The following is a 19,438-nucleotide window of genomic DNA, read 5'->3' as shown; positions in this document are numbered from 1 at the left end:
ATCTACTGCCACATCTCTACCTAATGGAATGGTTAACCTTTGTCAAGTTCATTCAGCTAGTTAGTGAGAGTGTTAGCAAGGAGATAATATTTGTCTTGTGACTCAGTGCTGCTCTCTACTGTTTTATGTCACCTCTTTCTAGATATTATCTAATGGCCACTGGCTACTCATAAGTCAGTAGGAAAAAGTTGTTTGCTTTGCATTTATATTTATAAATTTGGCTTTATGTTATAATATAAATGGTTAGTTAGTTAAAAATCTCAAATACTGTTTTATAAAAATAGGGTTATTACCTAATACATGACCCTAAAACAAAATGCTTACCAAATGGCATGGAGAAAAATAATCAGCATAATTAAGCCTCTTTTGTATTTCAATAAATGAAACTGTTCATTTGAGTTCATTCTTGAATCTAAAGTGGAGTCACCATGTCATAAGGAGTTCTAAGGATTTCTTTATATTGAGAAATGAATTTCAATAAATTATTTCAGAACTCATCACCCCCAAGGAATTGTTTAATGACCTTTGAAATATCCTACTCAATTCTAAGTGTTACATTCATTTAACCACACTAACACAGAAGCTCTTTAAAAGTCAAGAGTCACAATTTAGGACCCTGACTTCATTATTTTATATGGATTGACACAAACTCAGTCACCTGTTCACAGTCAGCTCTGCCCTCAGTACTCTATGACTCTTATTCACCATGTTGTCATCTCCAGATTCCTAGTTATCAGTCAAAGCAAGGTCTGTGGCTCTCCTTTCAATGTATCACGTTATCTGTTATCCTCAAGTTCCATGTCTTTTCAAGTTATACATCTGCCAAAATATCAACATAGTTTCTAAATGTTTTAACACTCGATGAAAGAAATCCAGGTGAAATTTGTATTTGGTTATTTTGTAGTTACTCAAGGCCAACCAATAAACTTGGTAAAAATCACACCAGAGAACAAGTTCGTCTGCTGGCATTAACTCTACCATTTAGAAACACACTGTCAAGATGCATGGAATATCTAAAAGACTAGAGTATCTGCATAGCATCCTTTAAAAGCCCAGCCTACTTCTGAAGGCTATGTTCCATATGTGTTCACATTTACTCATTCATTCAATTAAATTACAGAATGGCAACTATACACCCCATATGTGGAGGATCTGGTAGTGCATAGAGCCAGAATTCTGGATGCTGATTACTTAACTAGAGAGAAAAGGCACATAATATTATTCTATGATAAGTCATGAGATTATGAGTCATATTAATGGCATTTATAATAGGGGGCTCTGGTAATCACCCTTGTACCAGCTAACTATACACCTTAGGCATGTTCCTTAATTTTCCCATTTGCAAAATAAAGACTGCAGAGTAGAAGTTCTCTTAGCCTCTCCTATTTGGTTGTCTCTTGCCTTTATTACATCTCACAAGATGCAATAAAGTTGATTTTTGATATCTGGAGCAAATGCTAACATATTACTTGGTAATTTTAGAGAAATAGATTTCAAGGCCAGAATCATTTGTCAAGACAAAGAAGGATATTTTATGAAAGATATAATAGAATTTTAAAAATATGGGCTTTGAATCCATTCAAACCTGTGCACACATTCTAGCTCTGTCATCTTTTAAATGTGTGACATCAGTAAGTTGAATCCCCATTCTTAACTTTTCTTTTCTATAAAATGAGGCAAATGAGATAATGTATGTAGCATTGTTTTACACACAAAAGCACTCCACAGGATAACTATCACTATATACATTATCCACATAGTATTTTTTTTTATTTTCTAAGCCTTTACATGTTAACCTTATAATTTTTTCTTCACAATACTCTGTAAGGTAGAATTATGCCCATTCTGCATAGAGGAAACTGAATCACAGAGAGGTTCAGTTATTGCCATAGGGCATGTTAAGAAACAACTTGTAAGTCTCTCCACATAAACACAGAAGTAGAGAGAGTCTAAAGTGAGTTCTCTGCCCACCCCACCCAGGAGTGTCAAATTTTGCACAACTATTGTTATTCCAATAGAATCAATCCTTAAAAGTTTGTTTCCACAACTTTAAATACCTTCCTCGTAAATACTGCTGAAAGTAGATGCATTGTGGTGTGTACGCATGTGTGTACATGTGCTGAAAGAGTGTAATGGAACTGTGATTGGTAGAATGCATATTTTGCACATCTAGGTTAACAATCTCAAAAAATTATCCAAGAGAAAAATATTCCTCTCATTAAGATGATGAAGGTAGAAAGCACAACAGAAACAAAATGCTGGTAGTCTATGACTTATGCAATATCATAGTGTCCATAGCTCAGAAGCAGAGGCAGGAATAGAACCTAATTAAGATGTTTTGATTTTACATCACTTGAACGTTGCTTACAAGCTTAGAAAATGTCTATCATCTTGGGCTTTAATGTTTTATTTTTTTTCCTGTGTGGTTCATATCGTGGAGAGATAAAATATTCAATATGTTACCAAGGTTAAAAAAAAAAGAATAATTCTTCTTATTTTTAGGAAAAAATTAATGAGCTGGAAATTCTTAAGGAGTCGATGGTTAATCATGGCCATATTTGTGAACAAAGTTGCTAAATCCTCATTCATGTAATGATCACACTATGGAAGCTTTGAAACCTCTCTATTTGTCTCTTGTAAAACAGGCTGCAGCACTACAGACCTTTTTTTTAAATTTAGCAGGTAGCTTTGTGGCTGTGAATCTTCTGAACACAGATTGAATTATGGAAAACTGATCTACACACCATCACCTAGCTATCTGCCAATCACAATTCAGGTCTAATCTCTTTATTAGTTCCCTGCAGAAATGTCTGAGACTGACCACAAATTCCAGAAGTGACATGATGGTTTGTCAGGAAAATGTGGTTTTCATATTCTGAAAGATTTAGAAAACAGGACTCCAAAAAAAGGAGACTCCCTAGATGAATAAGTACTCTAGTGTGGGTTGTTCTGCTATTTCTTAGGGAGGAAGGTATCCTAGAAACAATCATAAAAATAGATGGATCTTGGGTGATCCCTATGCTTTTTTTCATTTATCTTCCTCTTGCTTTTTAAAAAAAGGTTTATAAAAACCATAAAAGTAATAAAATTTGGTATACAATGAGGGTATTCTTTTTCCCACTGGCATAAACTCATAGGTCAAAAGAGACACTTATACTGAAAACAGTCCAGATGTCTAAACAGAAGAATTGATGCTGACAGTCCATGTCTTAGAGAAAGCCACTGACCGTGCTTCCTGCTGTCAGCTCTTGCCACAGAGCTCACTGAGGCATCTCTGGCATCAGAGATATCAGCATCACCTCATGCCAAACCTAAGCAAGAGAACCTAATGTAAAGGGGTCTTGGAAATCGGAAAAGTATGGTAAGATAAAATGTATGCATCTGGGGATTAAAAAAGCCTTTAGAGTTCTCAGAACAAGAATGCCAGATCCATTTGTGTTTCTTCAAACTTATAAAGCAAGTTCACAGCCATTTTCACAGACTTCAGGTTATCTTTGTGAAGAATACTACTGCTTTATTGTTTCTCCTCTGGTCCTTGCCAATATTGCTAAAAACATCCTTGAATTTTTGAAATGAGATAAATCTGCTAATTTGAGTGTAAATGTCCTCTTATGGCTGCTTTCCTAGGTGTATTTTATATCTGACATGCTGCTAGGTGACAGATGCACTACAGCTCCTATCTAATTAATATCCTGGAGATTCCAGCTTAGTGTTTAGACAAAAACATTGGATTAATATTAATCAACTATTGATCAGAGATAAATGAAAATATTCACTAATAAAAGACATTTTAAAATGAGACATTATCCTAGAATTTCCTTTTTTCTTTTCTTTTTTTTTTTCAGAGGGGGGGGTTAGGTTTATTTATTTATTTGTTTTAATGGAGGTACTAGGGATTGAACCCAGGACCTCATGCATGCCAAGGCTACCTCTGAGCTACACCCTTCCCATTTCTGGAATTTCTTTTTTGTACTGCCATATTTTCATTTTTTGCCTGGGACTTTAAAAATTAGTAAAATAATGAATAAAGTCTATAGTTAGAACAGTTTTATGTTCATAGCAAAATTTAGTGGAAAGTAGAGAAATTTCCCATATAACCCCTGCCCCACACATGCTTAGCCTCTCCTACTGTCAACATCCCCCACCAGAGTGGTTCATTTGTTACAACTGGTGAACCTTCACTGACATATCATATCATACAAAACATAATGTAAACCTGAGTTTATATTTTGGTTCACTCGTAGTGTTTTACATTCTATGAATTTGGACAAATGCATAATGATATGTATTAATCATTATGGTATCATACAGAGTTTTTCACTGACTTATTCTTCTATGCTCTGCCTATTCATCCCTTCCCCCAACCCCAGGCAACCACTGACATTTTTATTATTTTTGTAGTTTTGCCTTCTTTAGAATATCATATAGCTGAAATCATAAGAGTATGCAGCTTCTCAGATTGGCTTCTTTGACCTAGCAATATGCATTTAAGTTTTCTCCCCATCTTCCATGGCTTAGTAGCTCATTCCTTTTTAGTGCTAAACAATACTCCATTGTCTAGATGTACCACAGTGTATTTATCCATTCACCTATGCCAGAACATCTTGGTTGTTGAATAAAGCTGCTATAAAATCCACATGCAGGTTTTTGTGTGGACATAAGTTTTTAACTCCTTTGGGTAGATACCAAGGGACATGCTTGCTGGATTATACACTAAAAGATCATGCTTACTTTGTAACTACTAACTATCTTCCAAAATGTCTATACTATTTTATATTCCCACCAGCAATGTATGAGCATTCCTATTGCTCTACATCCTAGCCAGCATTTGGTGTTGTCAGATTTGGCCATTCTGATAGACGTGTAATGGTATCTTGTTGTTTTAATTTACAATTCCTTAATAAGTTATGATGTTGAACACATTTTCATTTGCTTACTCACCGTCTGTGTATCTTCTTTGGTTAGGTGTCTGTTCAGTTCTTTTGTTCTTTTGCCTATTTTTAATAGGATTGTTTATCTTCTTATTGTTAAGTTTTAGGGTTTTATTTTTACATTTTAGATACTAGTCTTTTATCAAATTATGTCTCTTGCAAATATTTTCTCCAAGTCTGTGCCTTGTCTTATTCTCAATGTTGCCTTTAGCAGAGCAGATGTTTTTAATTTTAATAAAGTTCAGCTTCTCAGTTATTTCTTTCTTGGATAGTCCCTTTGGTTTTGTATCTCAAAGGTTATCACCATACCCAAGGAAATCTAGGCTTTCTTCTGTGTTATCTTCTGGAAGTTGTATAGTTTTGCATTTTACATGTACCTCTATGTTTCATTTTGAGATAGTTTTGTGTAAGTTGTAAGGGCTGTGTCTAGATTCATTTTTTTGCATGTGTATGTCCAGTTGTTTCAACACCATTTGTTAAAAGGACTGTATTTGCAAATATTTTTTCCAACTGGGTAGGTTGCCTTTTCATTTTGTTGATGATTTCCTTTACAGAGCAAAAGCTTTTTAGTTTGATGTAGTCCCACTTGTTTAGTTTTCCTTTTGTTGCCTTTACTTTTGGTGTCAAATTCAAAAAATCATCACCAACACTGGTGTCAAGTTGCTTACTGCCTGTTTTCTCTAGAAGTTTTAATGGTTTCAGGTCTTACATTCAAATCTTTAACATATTTTTTAGTAAATTTAATTCTTGTGTGTGGTATAAGATAGTGGTCCACTTTCATTCTTTTGGCTGTCCAGTTTTCCTAACCAGTTTATTGAAAAGACTGGCTTCCTCCATTGTATTATTCTTACCTCCTTTGTCTTAAGTTAATTACCCGTAATTGTGTGGGTCCATTTCTGGGCTTTCTGTTCACTGAACGGTATGTCTGTTTTCTTACCAATATCATGTTTTGTTGACTATAGCTTTACAATAGAGTTTGAAATCAGGAAGTGTGATGCTTCAAGCTCTGTTCTTCGTAAAGATTGCTTTAACTATTCAGGGTCTTTGTTGGGGAGGAGAGTAAGAAAATGTAGATTTTTATTAAGAATGTGGTTGAGTCTATATAACTACCAGTCTAAAGCAATAGATACACAATGCAATAGTATGCAATGGAATACTACTCAGCCATAAAAAATGAAATAATGCCTTTTGCCACAAAATTGATGAACCTAGGGATGATCATACTAAGTGAAGTAAGTCAGAAAGAGAAAGATAAATATCACATATCACTTATAGTGGAATCTAAAATATGACAAGTATTGATAAATATCACATATAAAAAGAAAGAGAAAGATAAATATCACATATCACTTATAGTGGAATCTAAAATATGACAAAATATGAAAGATAAATATCACATATCACTTACAGTGGAATCTAAAATATGAACTTATTTACAAAACAGAAACAGACTCAATGACACAGAAAACAAACTATGGTTACCAAAGGGAAAGGGGTTGGTGGAGAGATAAATTAAGAGTTTGAGATTAGCAGATACAAACTACTCTATACAAAATAAACAAGGTCCTACTGTATAGCACAGGGAACTGTATTCAATATCCTGTAATAAATCATAATGGAAAAGAATATGAAAAAGAATATATCTAAATATATATATATGTATAATTGAATCATATTGCTGAATACCAGAAACTAACACAACACTGTGAATCAACTATATTTCAATAAAATATAAAATTGAATTTAAAATGAAAATAATCCCATTTATAAGAGTATCAAAAGTAAAATACTGAGGAATAAATTTAACCAAGGAGGTGAAAGATTTGTGTACTGAAAACCACATGACACTGATGAAAGAAATTGAAGAAGGCATAAATTAACGGGAAGATATTTTGTACTTATGGATTGGAAGAATAAATATTGTTAAAATTTCCACACTACCCAAAGCAATCTTTGGATTCAATTCAATATCAAAATTTTAATGGGCTTAGCTTGTTATTCTTTTCTAGTTACCTGAGCTGTAAAGTTAGGTTATTTACCTGAGATCTTTCTTGTTTCTTACTGTAGGCATTTATTGCTTTAAACTCCCCTCTTACAACTGCTTTTGCTGCATTCTGTAAGTTTTGGTAAGTTGGATTTCCATTTTCAGTTGTCTTAAGATATTTGCTTATTTCTCTTTTGATTTCTTCTATGACCCACTGGTTGTTCAGTAGCATGTTGTTTACTCTTTTTGTAAATTTGTTAACATTTTTGTAAATTTTCCAATTTTCTTCCTATAATTGATTTCTAATTTCATATCATTGTGGTCAGAAAAGATGCTTGATATAAGTTCATTCTTCCTAAATTTACTGCGATTTATTTTTTCCCTAACAAATGATCTATCATAAAGAACATTCCATGCGTGCTGGAGAAGAATGTGTATTCTGTTACTAGATGAAAATTTCTGCATACATCTGTTAGATACATCTGGTCTAATGTTTAGTTTAAGTTCAGTGTTTCCTTGTTGATTTTCTGTCTAAATGATCTATCCATTGTTGAAAGTGTAGTAAAAGGGGAAGTCCCCTCCTATTATCATATTCCTGCCTATCTCTCCCTTCTGGTCTGTTAATATTTACTTTATATATTCAGGTTCTCCTATGTAATAATATGCATTTCATTTCAAATTACACATGATCATTGCTAACTGTAGGTAAGTTAATAACTTTTTTTTTATGTTAACTTTGCTATAATCAACCTTCCTATAATCACTTATTAGTTCCAGGAGACTTCTGTAGATTATTTCAGACTTTCTACATAGACAATTTTGTCATCTGTGAACAAAAACAGTTTTTTTTTAATTTGTACATTTCTTATCTGGATATATTTTAGACTAATATTTATTGCAACATTACTGTATTGTCAGACATTGTCACAAAAGCTTTACTTGAGCTACTTCATTGAATTCTCACAAAACCTTTATGAATAAGTATGCTATTATATCCATCTTCCTAATGAGAAATTTGAAGCCCAGCAAAGCTAAATAAGTTCTTCAAGTTTACACAATATTGAAGTCAGGATTAGTTTGTCTGATTCTATGTTCTTTCCCACTACATTAGATTTTATTGCCTTCTAAGATTCTTACAAGTTTTAGTATTAAAAGCAGCACCAAACATTTTCGTTAAATTAGTTTCCAATTCAGGCTAGTTAATTAATAGGCAAGTTTTCTGGAATTCTCTCTCACACACACAAACATACACACACACACACACACACACACACACACACACACACACACAAAATCCCATAAATTAAAATAAGTAGAAAACCTTACAATTGATTAGTTTAGTATAAGAAATAAATTTAAACTTTTGTTATTTAAATGTAGAAGCTAGAAGTATTTCTTTTTAAAAGAAAGCATAAGAGCAAATCTTCACAACTTTTGACTAGGCAGTGGGTTCTTAGATATGAAAACGAAAACAAAAGAAACAAAAGGAAAACAGGTACATAGCACTTCATCAATATTTAAAACTTTTGTGCATCAAAGGATATCATCAAGAAAGTGCAAAGACAACCTACAGAATGTGAGAAAATTTCACAAATCACGTATCTGAAAAGAGACTTACATCTAGAATATATAAAGATCTACTATACCTCAATAATAAAAAGATAATCCAATTTTTTAAATAGGCCAAAGATCTAAAGTAATGTTTACCTAGAAAAGATACACAAATAGCCAATAAGTGCATGAAATAATGTAAACCATAATTAGCCATCAGGAAAATGCAAATCAAAGCCACAATGCGATATATCCACTAGGATGACCATAATTGAAGGCAAATAGTATTAAGTGTTGACAAGGATGAGGATAATTGAAACCCTCATACACTGCTGGTGGGAATGCCAGATGGTACAGCCTAGTACCACCAGAAAACAATCTGGTAGGTTGTCAAAGGATTAATATAGGATTATCATATGATCCAGGAATTCTACTGTTAGGTATATACCCAAGAGAAATGAAAAACATGCCCACACAAAAACTCAAATAAAAATGTTCATAAGAATTATTCCTAATAGCCAAAAAATGGAAACAACCCAGGTGCCCATCAACTTATGAATGGACAAATTAAACATGATATACTTACACACAAAATTAGCCATAAAAGGAATGAAGTACTGATACATGCTATGCATGATAAACTTGAAAACATTATGCTAAATGAAAGAAGCCAATCAAAAATGACCACGTTATATAATTTCATTTATATGTAACATTTAGAATACGCAAATCCACAGAGACAGAAAGTAAATTAATGATTGCCTAGTTTAGGTGAAATAAAAATGTTTTAAAATTGATTGTGATGGTTGCACAATTCTGTGAACATTCTAAAAATTGAAATGTATACTTTAAACAGGTGAAGTGTATGGAATATGAATTACATCTTGACAATTTTGTTATAAAATAACATTCAACATCATTAGTAATTAGGTAAATACAAATTAAAGGCATAAAAAGATAATACTACATACATTTGAATGGCAAAAACAAAAACAAAAAATTTGACAATACCAAGTACTGGCAAGGATATGGAGCAACTGGAACTCTCACGCTGGAGGGAATGCAAAATAGTCTAGCCATTTTGGAAAAAAACTTTGAAAGTTTCTTATAAAGTTAAAACATGCAGTGCTATATGGCTGTCTGTACCACAGGAGAAATCTGTACTTTTCATTTCTGGCACATTAAATGTGCCAATCCTTCTGTCTCTAAAATATCCCTCTTTTCCCATCTCCTTTGTCAAATTCAACTTTAAAACCAAAAATCCTTTTTAGTCTACAGCTTAGAAGCCAATTCCTCAAAATTGTAATGTTTTTATCCTATATCAACCCAATAACCATAAATGTCCCAAAAGGACCTAGTAGTTTATCCATAATGTTGTTTATTACACCCATACACAATTGTCATTTACTTTCCTTTATTTTCTCCTAAATGGTACACCCCAAGAGGGTAGAGTCTATATTTTTTCTGTCTGTGATTGAATTCCCAGTACCTGTCTTAAAAACAATCTGAGGAATAGATGGCTTTTTACATACATAGTACTAACTCTTCAGACATCATGTAGATAGCAAAGAAAAATTAAAGCAACTAGATAATTCTCTTTGACAAACTGAGAAATAATTTGACTATACCAGTAGCTGGACTGAGAGAGGAAGAGGAAGAGTTAAAGTGAAAGAAAGCTGGGGGTAACAGAAAAAGAATTTGTGGTAGACATTTACTAGGCCGATTCAAAGCACAAAGCCGAACCCTCTAAGGATGTTCTGTTTTCCTTTTGGACCCTCCATGTATAATTTCATGAAAATGTCACAGAATAATTAGGAAAACCCAAGTCTCTTTTCATGCTCCTTATACTTTAGACAAGGTGATCAAAGGACTGTAGAGTAAATCTGATTTTGTTTTTCAGTAATGGGGGCATTTTTTTAAAAGCATCAAATAAAACACTTCCGTCCTGCAGAAAGTACCAAGCCTACCTGATTTCTTATGAAAGGGATTTTCTGGATAGACACAGCTATTGCTTTAACTGGGTCTAACATACATACAAAATAGCCTTTGGCAAGATTCCCCCTTTCTCTCCTGGCACTCCCACCCTAGCACTGCTTCCAAACAGCAGAGGAGGTAAGAGGAAAGGGCTGATCTTCTCTGTGCCCTTAACCTTTTTCAATTCACCACCTATTTCAAGGTTAACCACTACATAGGGAAAAAAACTGGAAGGATCTCATTTACCCAGACTCAGTACCCTTCCTGTATTTTACTACCTAGCTTCAGTATCTGATTATTACTATCAAGACATCCTCCAGATCTTAACTACATCACCGACAAAAATCCACCTTGCTAGAGCCGGTCTTTCAAAACTTGACGTGAGAGCAGTGATTAAAAAACTAATGGTTCTTGGCATTACGTATTGGTAGAAATGAGGGGATCGTTTTTGCTTTTATTCTGTTTTAAATTGATTTAGATGTCTACACCTAGAAATCAAAAGATTTTTACATTAAAATCTCTAATTCTGGGTCCTTTTAAAAAACTGTAATGTCTGAGAATATAGGGCCTGCATTTATACACAGAAATAACTGACCAAAGATGAGTTGAGGCCAATCCTTTATGACTAGGTTTACGGTTTCTGTTGCATCAGAGGCCCATGCTATGGAGCCTTTTCACTCCTTACTTGTTTGTGCCTGACTGTAGGCATTTGAATTTTCTGCCCCTACCTTAGGGATGCTTTGCACACAAGGCTGTGAGGACACTCAGTGAAGGAGGGGCACCTCTCAATGCATTTTAGGTTAGGAAGGATACTCCTAATAAAATGCTCTGCAATTTTTAATTTAATAGGATTTTGTGAACTAACTGAGGGAGCCAAATAGTGTATGTACAAGGCAAAATATATTTCAAGTTCTGGATAATCAACTTACAAATGGACTATTTGTACCATCTCGTCAGAAGACGATGCTTGATCTCACTGAGATCTTATATCCTGGACTAACCCATAAGCATCAGCTAAGCAGTTACCTAAGAGTTACAAAGAACGTGAATATAAAAGGATTTCATGGGCGTAAGTGTGTGCTTCTGGTTTTCTGCTTCTCTAGTGAGGGAAGGTGGAATAAGATTAGAGACTCTCAGAAAAAAAATGAAATCAATTCTTGGAACTTTTGCAGCTTGATCCACTTAATAGCAGGTCTCCTGTCTAAGAGCATTCAGAAAGGTTTCTCCTTTCTCCATCAATGAATTAAACATGTAAAACTTGGGCTCATTTTCCACTGTTAGATTTATCGTGCTACATTTATTCCTTCAATCTATGCCACTGATAGAACCAAGTTGATTCCCTACTCTGCCATTTATTAGATGTGTGACCTTAGACTAGTGGCTTAATTTCTCTAAGCCAGGATTTCCTTATCAGCAAAATGGGAATAAAGATATTTATCTCAATCTCATTGTGAGAACTGAGATACCAGGTAAGGAGTATAAAGTGCTTTGCATGATGCCGGTACAGATTACTAAATATTTTATTTATTTTCCTTTATTTTCTTCTCTTGTTTTTCTTGTCTATTTATTCAAAAAGTTATTTTTGATCTGTTAAATCCATAAAATAACTACTTTCCCAATATTTTATTAAGCCTCCTTCATCTCCCATCAAGTTATCTACACATATAAAACAAATAAAAAAAAAAAAACCTCTTCTCTCTGGTTTTTAGAATTCTGAATGCCAGGATTAGAGAAGATTATTTAATACTTCATTTTCTATTTACAGGTAATTAAATTGAATTCCAGAGAGGCTCAGTAATGTGCTAAAGTCACCCAACCAGGGGAGTAGAACTCATATGTTTTAAAACACAAAAGACAAAAGTAAAACCAGTTTTAAACAATAGGGCTCTGTATGAATGAGCTCTATAGATCACATTGTAGGGACTCCCTTTATTTATTTATATATATATTTTTTTTTTAAACTAAGTAAAATAGTGAATTGATTAAAAGAAATAGCTCCAACTTTCATAATCAGACTAGTGATTAAAAAACGTTTGGTTTCTAGGCCTGGGATTATTCATCCAATAATTGTCAGCAGGCTCGCTTCTTAACTTTTATCCAAATATCGTCATGGAGAGTAAAATGGGGAAGTTTTGAGTTTAAGAGTTTATGTGTCAAAACATTGGGTGCACAATTTCAGCAGGAGATATTTTTGCACATGACATTTTTTTGCCTGTTAATGTTCCTGAGAAACACAGATACAGAAATCTGTATCTCGAGGTTGTATACAAAGGTTCAACAACTACAGTATATTTGAAATTACTGTATAAAATAAATTTTTCAGAAGGAAATTTTCATTGCTTATCAAAGGTATTGGAGATTCAAGTAACGTCCATCCAGATAAGATTATGGGGAGAAAAATGCTAAAGAGAGGAAAGGGAAGAAGACCGATATTCACTGAACAATGATGTCTCCATCATATGGCATTTGGTACTTTAATGTGTCAACCTATCCAATCTTAATGTTATCTTCACTTTCCAATGGAGTATGTCCTTTACATAATGTAAGATATCTCATTAATAGTTTTTATACTGATAACATGTCAAAAGTATAATATTCAGAGTACACTGGATTAAATAGTTATTAAAATTAGTTTTACCTGTTTATTTTTACTTTTTTAAGTATGACTACTAGAAGATTTTAAATTATGCATGTGGCCTGCCTTTTGTTTCTATCGGATAGCAACAATCCAGTGTCATTAAGTCCTGGGACACTTGCTTTTCTGTTCCAATTTCATTTTTAAAACTATTTTTCTTCTCTCTCTGTCATGTATGATAATAAATTAGGTTTTAAATGCAGTCATTTTTAAATGCCAGTTTACATTCATGAGATTTGAATCAATTGTTGGGGGTTAAAATTTTTTATGTTCGAATGCAAAATAGTCCACACATGAACTCTCCTAAAATATGACTTCCCTTGAGATCCTTCCCTGGTGTGAAGCAACTGCTGCTTTTCAAATCCATTAGTAAATCCAGTTCTGTAAAATGAAATCAAGCTTCTTCACCCTGGCATTCAAATATTCAAAACTGCTCATCTACTGCCCCGTCCCTCTTCATGCTTCAGCCAATTTAACAATCTAGATGTCATTTCTACTCAATTCCCATGACACGGGAATTGTACCTTTATTCATGCTGTTACCTCCACTTGGAGTTCTAGTTTTTCAAATCCAACCCCTGCCTAAGTTTTCAAGGTTTAATGTAAATATTGCTTACTTCATGCTAAATTTCCCAACTTCTCTAGTCCCATACAGCTTTCTCTCTCCTCTCAATTCCACAACACTAATATTCCATTCAAAAATACCTACACTTGACTGTGGAAAGCCCCTAATTTGTCTGTAATTGTATCACTAATCTTTCCCTATATTCCAAAGACTATGAATAGAAAATTTATAAAGAAACCTCTAAAACAGGGAAATGTCACTCACTGTACTTTCACGCTAGGCTTTAAGAATCATGTTCATCGAGTCATTTAGCTAAAAGAAGATTAAGATGCCTAGCAGTTTCTAATCCAAGGAGTGGACAGTCACACCTGTGTGCTTTTGTACAGAAGCAAAAGCATCTCTAACTTAGCTATGATATCCTTTCCCCATCAAAAGAAGAGAGTTGCCAAGATGCTCACTGAGAACAGTTGTTGGTTTGTGTACAAGTGTAAATATGGGTTTGTTCTTTTAATTTTTCATTTTTTTCTTCTCAGGGAGAGGGAAGAAGAAGAATGAGATGGGACTCTAAAAGCTTGATTTGTTTATAACCAGACATATCCTTATTTGATAACAGATGATCAATTAAAGCAATGTGTGACACTTGAACAGCATTCTGTCAAAAAGCAATGACATGAGAGCTGGTAGCAATGAGCACTTCTTGCAAACAGCAAGAATCCCCTCTAAAGTCTTCTCTTGGCACTGGGGCTTTGCTAAATCTGGCTCGCCATTTTGTGAGTGGGAACAATCAGCTTTGTAGGTTGGAGGGAAGTATTATAATTAAATGTCCACCCACTTTTTCCTTTTTGATGAAAGGCTCCCATGAAACTTACTAAAATAAGGTGCGTCAAGACAGATGAATTTTTGATGAATAAGTCAAAGCACTGACGAAGCTGGTTTTTTGCACAGAGAAACTTCATAGAAAAATTTCAAGCCTAGATTATTAACATGCTATGCTTAATAATAATGAATATGATAAAACCCATGGAATAAACAGGAGATTTTATCATTTAATTGGTAGCAACTGTAGTGTCCAGCATGAACTGACTTGCTGAGAACAAACTGTAATATGATTCAAAAATAACAATGTTTTAAAAAATTAATTACAGAGCAGTATTAAATAGTAGCCATTATGAAAATGATGTATTTATTAAATATAATGGCATTCTTCTGAATAGTTATATTACCACATCAAAATCACAAACTATATCTCTGAAGTGGGCAAAGTTATTTAAAGATGATATCAAATTGTCACAAACTCCTTCTGAGGAGATCTGGAGCAAGGTTTATAGTATCTGGTTTGGATAATTAATGGCAAAGGCATTTGCTAATATCACTGAGAAGTATTATTTTAAAGTATCCTTGTACAATAGAGTAGTGAAGTACTCTTCTAAATAATTGGGATCAGGCACAGATCTCAAGTCCAGTTACTAGAATCCCCAAAGTTAGCTCTTTAGAAAGAAAGAAAACTGAGTTGGTGTTATGAATGTGTTTCTTCATTCAATACAGATTTATTGAGAACTAGCTTATAGACTCTGCTATTAAAGGAGGCTTACAGTAATAAAAAAATTCTTACTCTTTAGAATTACGGAATATTTTTATTTTAAGGTAAAATTAATATTTTAAACTTCCTGTTTAATAGGTATTATTGGTGGAAGCCAGTAGAGTTAATGTACCCTAAGACACCATCAATGCAAGATCAAAGTACTGGAAAGCATAATTCAATGAGCACATTGGTCATTAATTGCTAATAACTTTATGAACTTAATCTTTAAAATGCCAGCCTCTTGACTCCTGCTTCTCATTCCCAGTGTGTCTTGGTGGATCCCAAAACACAGAGTAACTTGAATGTTCAAAATAGGAAAAACTTTGCATAATAGTTACTTAATTCAATGGAAGTAAAATAAAATTAGCCACAAGGATCTTAATTCTCCGGTTATTGGCACTGCTCAGGTTTTTATAACCATCATTTCATCCATGGTCATTTTATACTAAACTTACTACGTGGTAATAAAACAGACACGACTTCACTAGAGAATGGGAATGTTCACGCCCCATTTACTGGCCACCCTGCTTCTCATTCCCATTTCTTTCTCCAATACTCCAAGCCCTTTTTTTCTTAATCATTACCCACAGAATTTCTTAATGCTTTGTCTTTTTGCATTGTGTTCAGTTCTGCTTTTTATTATCCCTTTTATAAAAGTTACAAGGTAACCACTATCTAAAGCATTCCTTGAACAGCACGGAGATTTTTTCCAAAGATCTGATAGGAATTCTTTAAAAATAGACTTTTTTCCCCATATAAGTCTTACTTCAACAAGTTAACTTCATGATTTTAGATTTCTCTGACAAATAGATTTGAGGTATCAAAATCCAGACACATTGAAAATGGCTTTTTCTTGAAGTCATTTAGAATCTAAGACTTTCTGCCCAGCTATGTCAGGTTACTCAGCTTAGGAAAAAAAATGGGTATATGTGCATGTCTGTGTAGGAGGTTGGTAAGAAAAGGGAGATACAGGATTGGTAAGCAATCCATACAAAGTGAACTCACAATGTGCTCTGAAACGGACATATTTAAGCTCTCCTATTTCCCCAGACTCTGTCCCAGACAATTCTGCCTCAATTTTTTGTAGTAAATTAATGATGATTTTCTCTGTTGCTCTGGTTAGACAGCTCGTTTCAAAGAAGAATTTTCCTGGAAGATAAATGCAGTGCTCTTTTTTTTTTCCTTCTTGGTATATATAAACAACTTAGTGTTTCAGCATTACACTTAAAAACCATTTTCATTTCCTCCTATGTCTATATCTCCTAGAAAACTAGAAGCCTCTCAATTGTAAAAAGTATTTGTTGAATCATACAATTTTAGAAACTGATAGTGACCTTCAATGATCTTTTTTAACCTTTACTTTACAGCTAAAACAAATGAAGCCCTGAGCAGAGAAGCGTAGTTGATTAAAGGTGGTCACAAACACTTTGCTATTCCTCCCACTGAGATGCTGAATCTCATGCTCCCACTCCTTCCCTTGTGTTTGGGCAGGCTCTGTGATTGCTTTGACCAATAAAATACAGTGGAAGCTACAATCTGCCAATTTCTGGGCCCAGGTCTTAGGAGAATGTCAGCTCTACTTCCAGTTGCTGGCTCACTCTTGGGATTTCTAATCTCAGAATCCAGGAAACATGCTGCCAGCTGAAGCCACATGGGAAGGCCATGTATTGGATGGTGCTCCAGTCGATAACCATAGCTCAGCTCCCAGCTGACAGCTAGCATGCACTTTCAGTCAGGTCAATGTACCATCTTGCATGTCTAGCCTAATCAAATTCTTGAAGGGCTATATCCATCTTGAGCCAATATTTGACAGCAATCACATGAGAGATCCTATGTGAGAACTGCCCAGCTCTGCTCAGTCAACCCACAGATTAGCGAGAGAAAACAAATGGTTGTTTTAAGCCACTAAGTTTGGGGATAGTTTGCTATGTGTAAAAGCTTCCTGGAACTGAATACAAGTTTCTAAGTAACACCAGAGTGAGAAATAGAAGACTGCAAAGCCAGTATAATCTCATTATAATGTGCTAAGGGAACAAAGAGAGTTAAAAAAGACCCATTCTCAGTTCCCTACTAGCTCAAAATTCCAAAATCTTTTATCCTTTCATATTCATGTGAAATATAGAATTTCCAAAATCCTTAAACATTTAAAATAGATTCTTAGAGCTCTGTCTACATTAGAATAAATCATCATTTGGTAATAAATTAAGGTAGCATTCTCAAGTGTTCCTGGAAGACAGTACCTTAGTGTCATGAAAGAAACAGTACTTTACATAAATTGATTTGGGGAAATTCTGACTTAAGTTAAATTAAAGAGGTCTCTTTATCTCTGGATTTTTCAGAAATGTAAAATCTCCAAGAGGAGAAACAGATAGAACTTTTTTCCCAAAACTGTGTGATCAAGGAGTCCTTCTTTATTGAGCACCTCATGAGATTTATGTTTCATTAGAAACTAAACTGAAAACTAGAAATAAGGATGCAACTTTATTAGCAGAAATCAACATTTACTTTCAGAATATTTAACCAAAAAGTTGTTTTCAGAATTTGGTGTGCCTTCAGGTTAAAGAACACATTTCTAGACAAAACTTTTATATGGCCTATAAAAGGGGCTACACTGAGTTAGGTGCACTTAATGACCTGCTCCTTCTCTGCTCTCTTTTAATTTTAACACTTTCCTGTGGGAATAGTTAACAAACATTGGAGGAATGAGTACAAGAAGGAATAAATAAAACCAGATAAATAATAAATAATTTAATGAATTAGTCAAAACACTGTAAACCTGGAAATCAACTCTGACTCTCATTAGACTGGTTTGGGTTTTTGTACCCTTATTTCCATATAAGGCCAATGGGAAGTGTCACAATTGCCCTGTATTACAGAATTCTTAGAAAGTTCAAAGATTTCAAAGCAGGAGGTAGGACAGTTTTAGGGTTGAAATGATCTTAGTAATCATCTATTTATCCACTCCTTTCATTTTCTAGATGTGAAGACTGAGATCCAGAAAGTTGACAGAGGAAGTGCTAGCGACATTGGAAACTTCATTCCCAGTGGATCCACATTAAAGATGCTGGGAGAGTCCTCTCTTTTAATAGGTGTTGTATAGAAAGCTGTCATTCTAATTCAGGTGGTGGCTATTTTAATTCACAAGTTTTGCAAGCAATCTGGGCCCCAAACACTATTTCACCACAGAATCCAAGGCCTATATAGGAAGGTGTAGCAGTCTAAACATTGAATAATCAGCACAGCATGGGCACTGACAATGAGTATAGACAACAGCCATAGACAACTGGTACCATCATACTGATGAGTATCAGCAGGATAGCAGCTCTGGTCTACAGACCTGGCCAACCACACTTCCCTCTTTCTGCCACTGGTTCTGTCAGAGCAGGCAGATAGCTGGGTATGAGCAGAGAAAGGGGGACGCAGACCAAACGGCAGGAATTGGGCAGAAAGGAGGGGCACATGACAAATTCAGGAAACCATACATCATGTACATACTAGAGGCCCCTGGGCAGAGAAAGAAAAGGAAGAACCTCTGGGCTGATAAGTGGTCACACCTTTTGGGGTGATTAGCAGCTTGGAGGTCAACAAAGAAAGGTGAGAAAAAGCAGGAATCTCCAGTGTATTTGGCTCATTATGCCCTTATCACAATAAAATTAGCCTTAGAGATTAGAAGTACCCATCATGCACCAATGTCATAACACTTCTGATCCAAACTAAATAAGGACAAAAATCCCTGCTTCGTTCGGGAAAGTGGAGGTGGGATGAAAAGTCAAGAAATATGACCCCAAACCCTTCCTTCCCTAATGAATATTATTTTTATACTCTATGTAATCAACTTGCCAAAGAAACTCAGGCCAGCCACTCACCTGAGCCTGCCCACTCTCCCCTTGAGAATGTGCTATCTATCCCTTAATAAATCTTCACTTTACTTTCTTAACCTCTTCATCTTCTCTCCAAATTCTTTCTGGGACGGAACAAGAACCTGGACACCGGCTACATCTACCCACAACAGTTCCTGGCTTTGTGAGTACTGTCACCTTACTGGTGTTAGGCTTTCTTCCATTCAGGCTTTCTCTTATACTATGGCAGCCTTATTGATGCCCATAATAAAACAGATTCCATGATTTATCTCCTGGGAATCACCCAGAGCTTCATGACTCCTTCAGCAACATACCACCTTGTCTCCCCCATATCATGGGACATTTTCATGTTTCCAG

General features: G+C 34.7%; 1 protein-coding gene across 4 annotated transcripts in view; it reads right to left on the bottom strand.

The window, feature by feature from the left end:
- CTNNA3 (catenin alpha 3) overlaps window positions 1–19,438 on the bottom strand; it is a 1,353,918-nt gene that overhangs the window by 618,891 nt on the left and 715,589 nt on the right. The gene's annotated exons all lie outside the window — the stretch shown is intronic.

The sequence above is a fragment of the Vicugna pacos genome, chromosome 11, assembly GCF_048564905.1.
Source record: "Vicugna pacos chromosome 11, VicPac4, whole genome shotgun sequence".
Classification (NCBI taxonomy): Eukaryota; Metazoa; Chordata; class Mammalia; order Artiodactyla; family Camelidae; genus Vicugna; species Vicugna pacos.
Note: the sequence above shows the minus strand (reverse complement) of the source record. Positions and strands in the feature narration are given on the sequence as shown.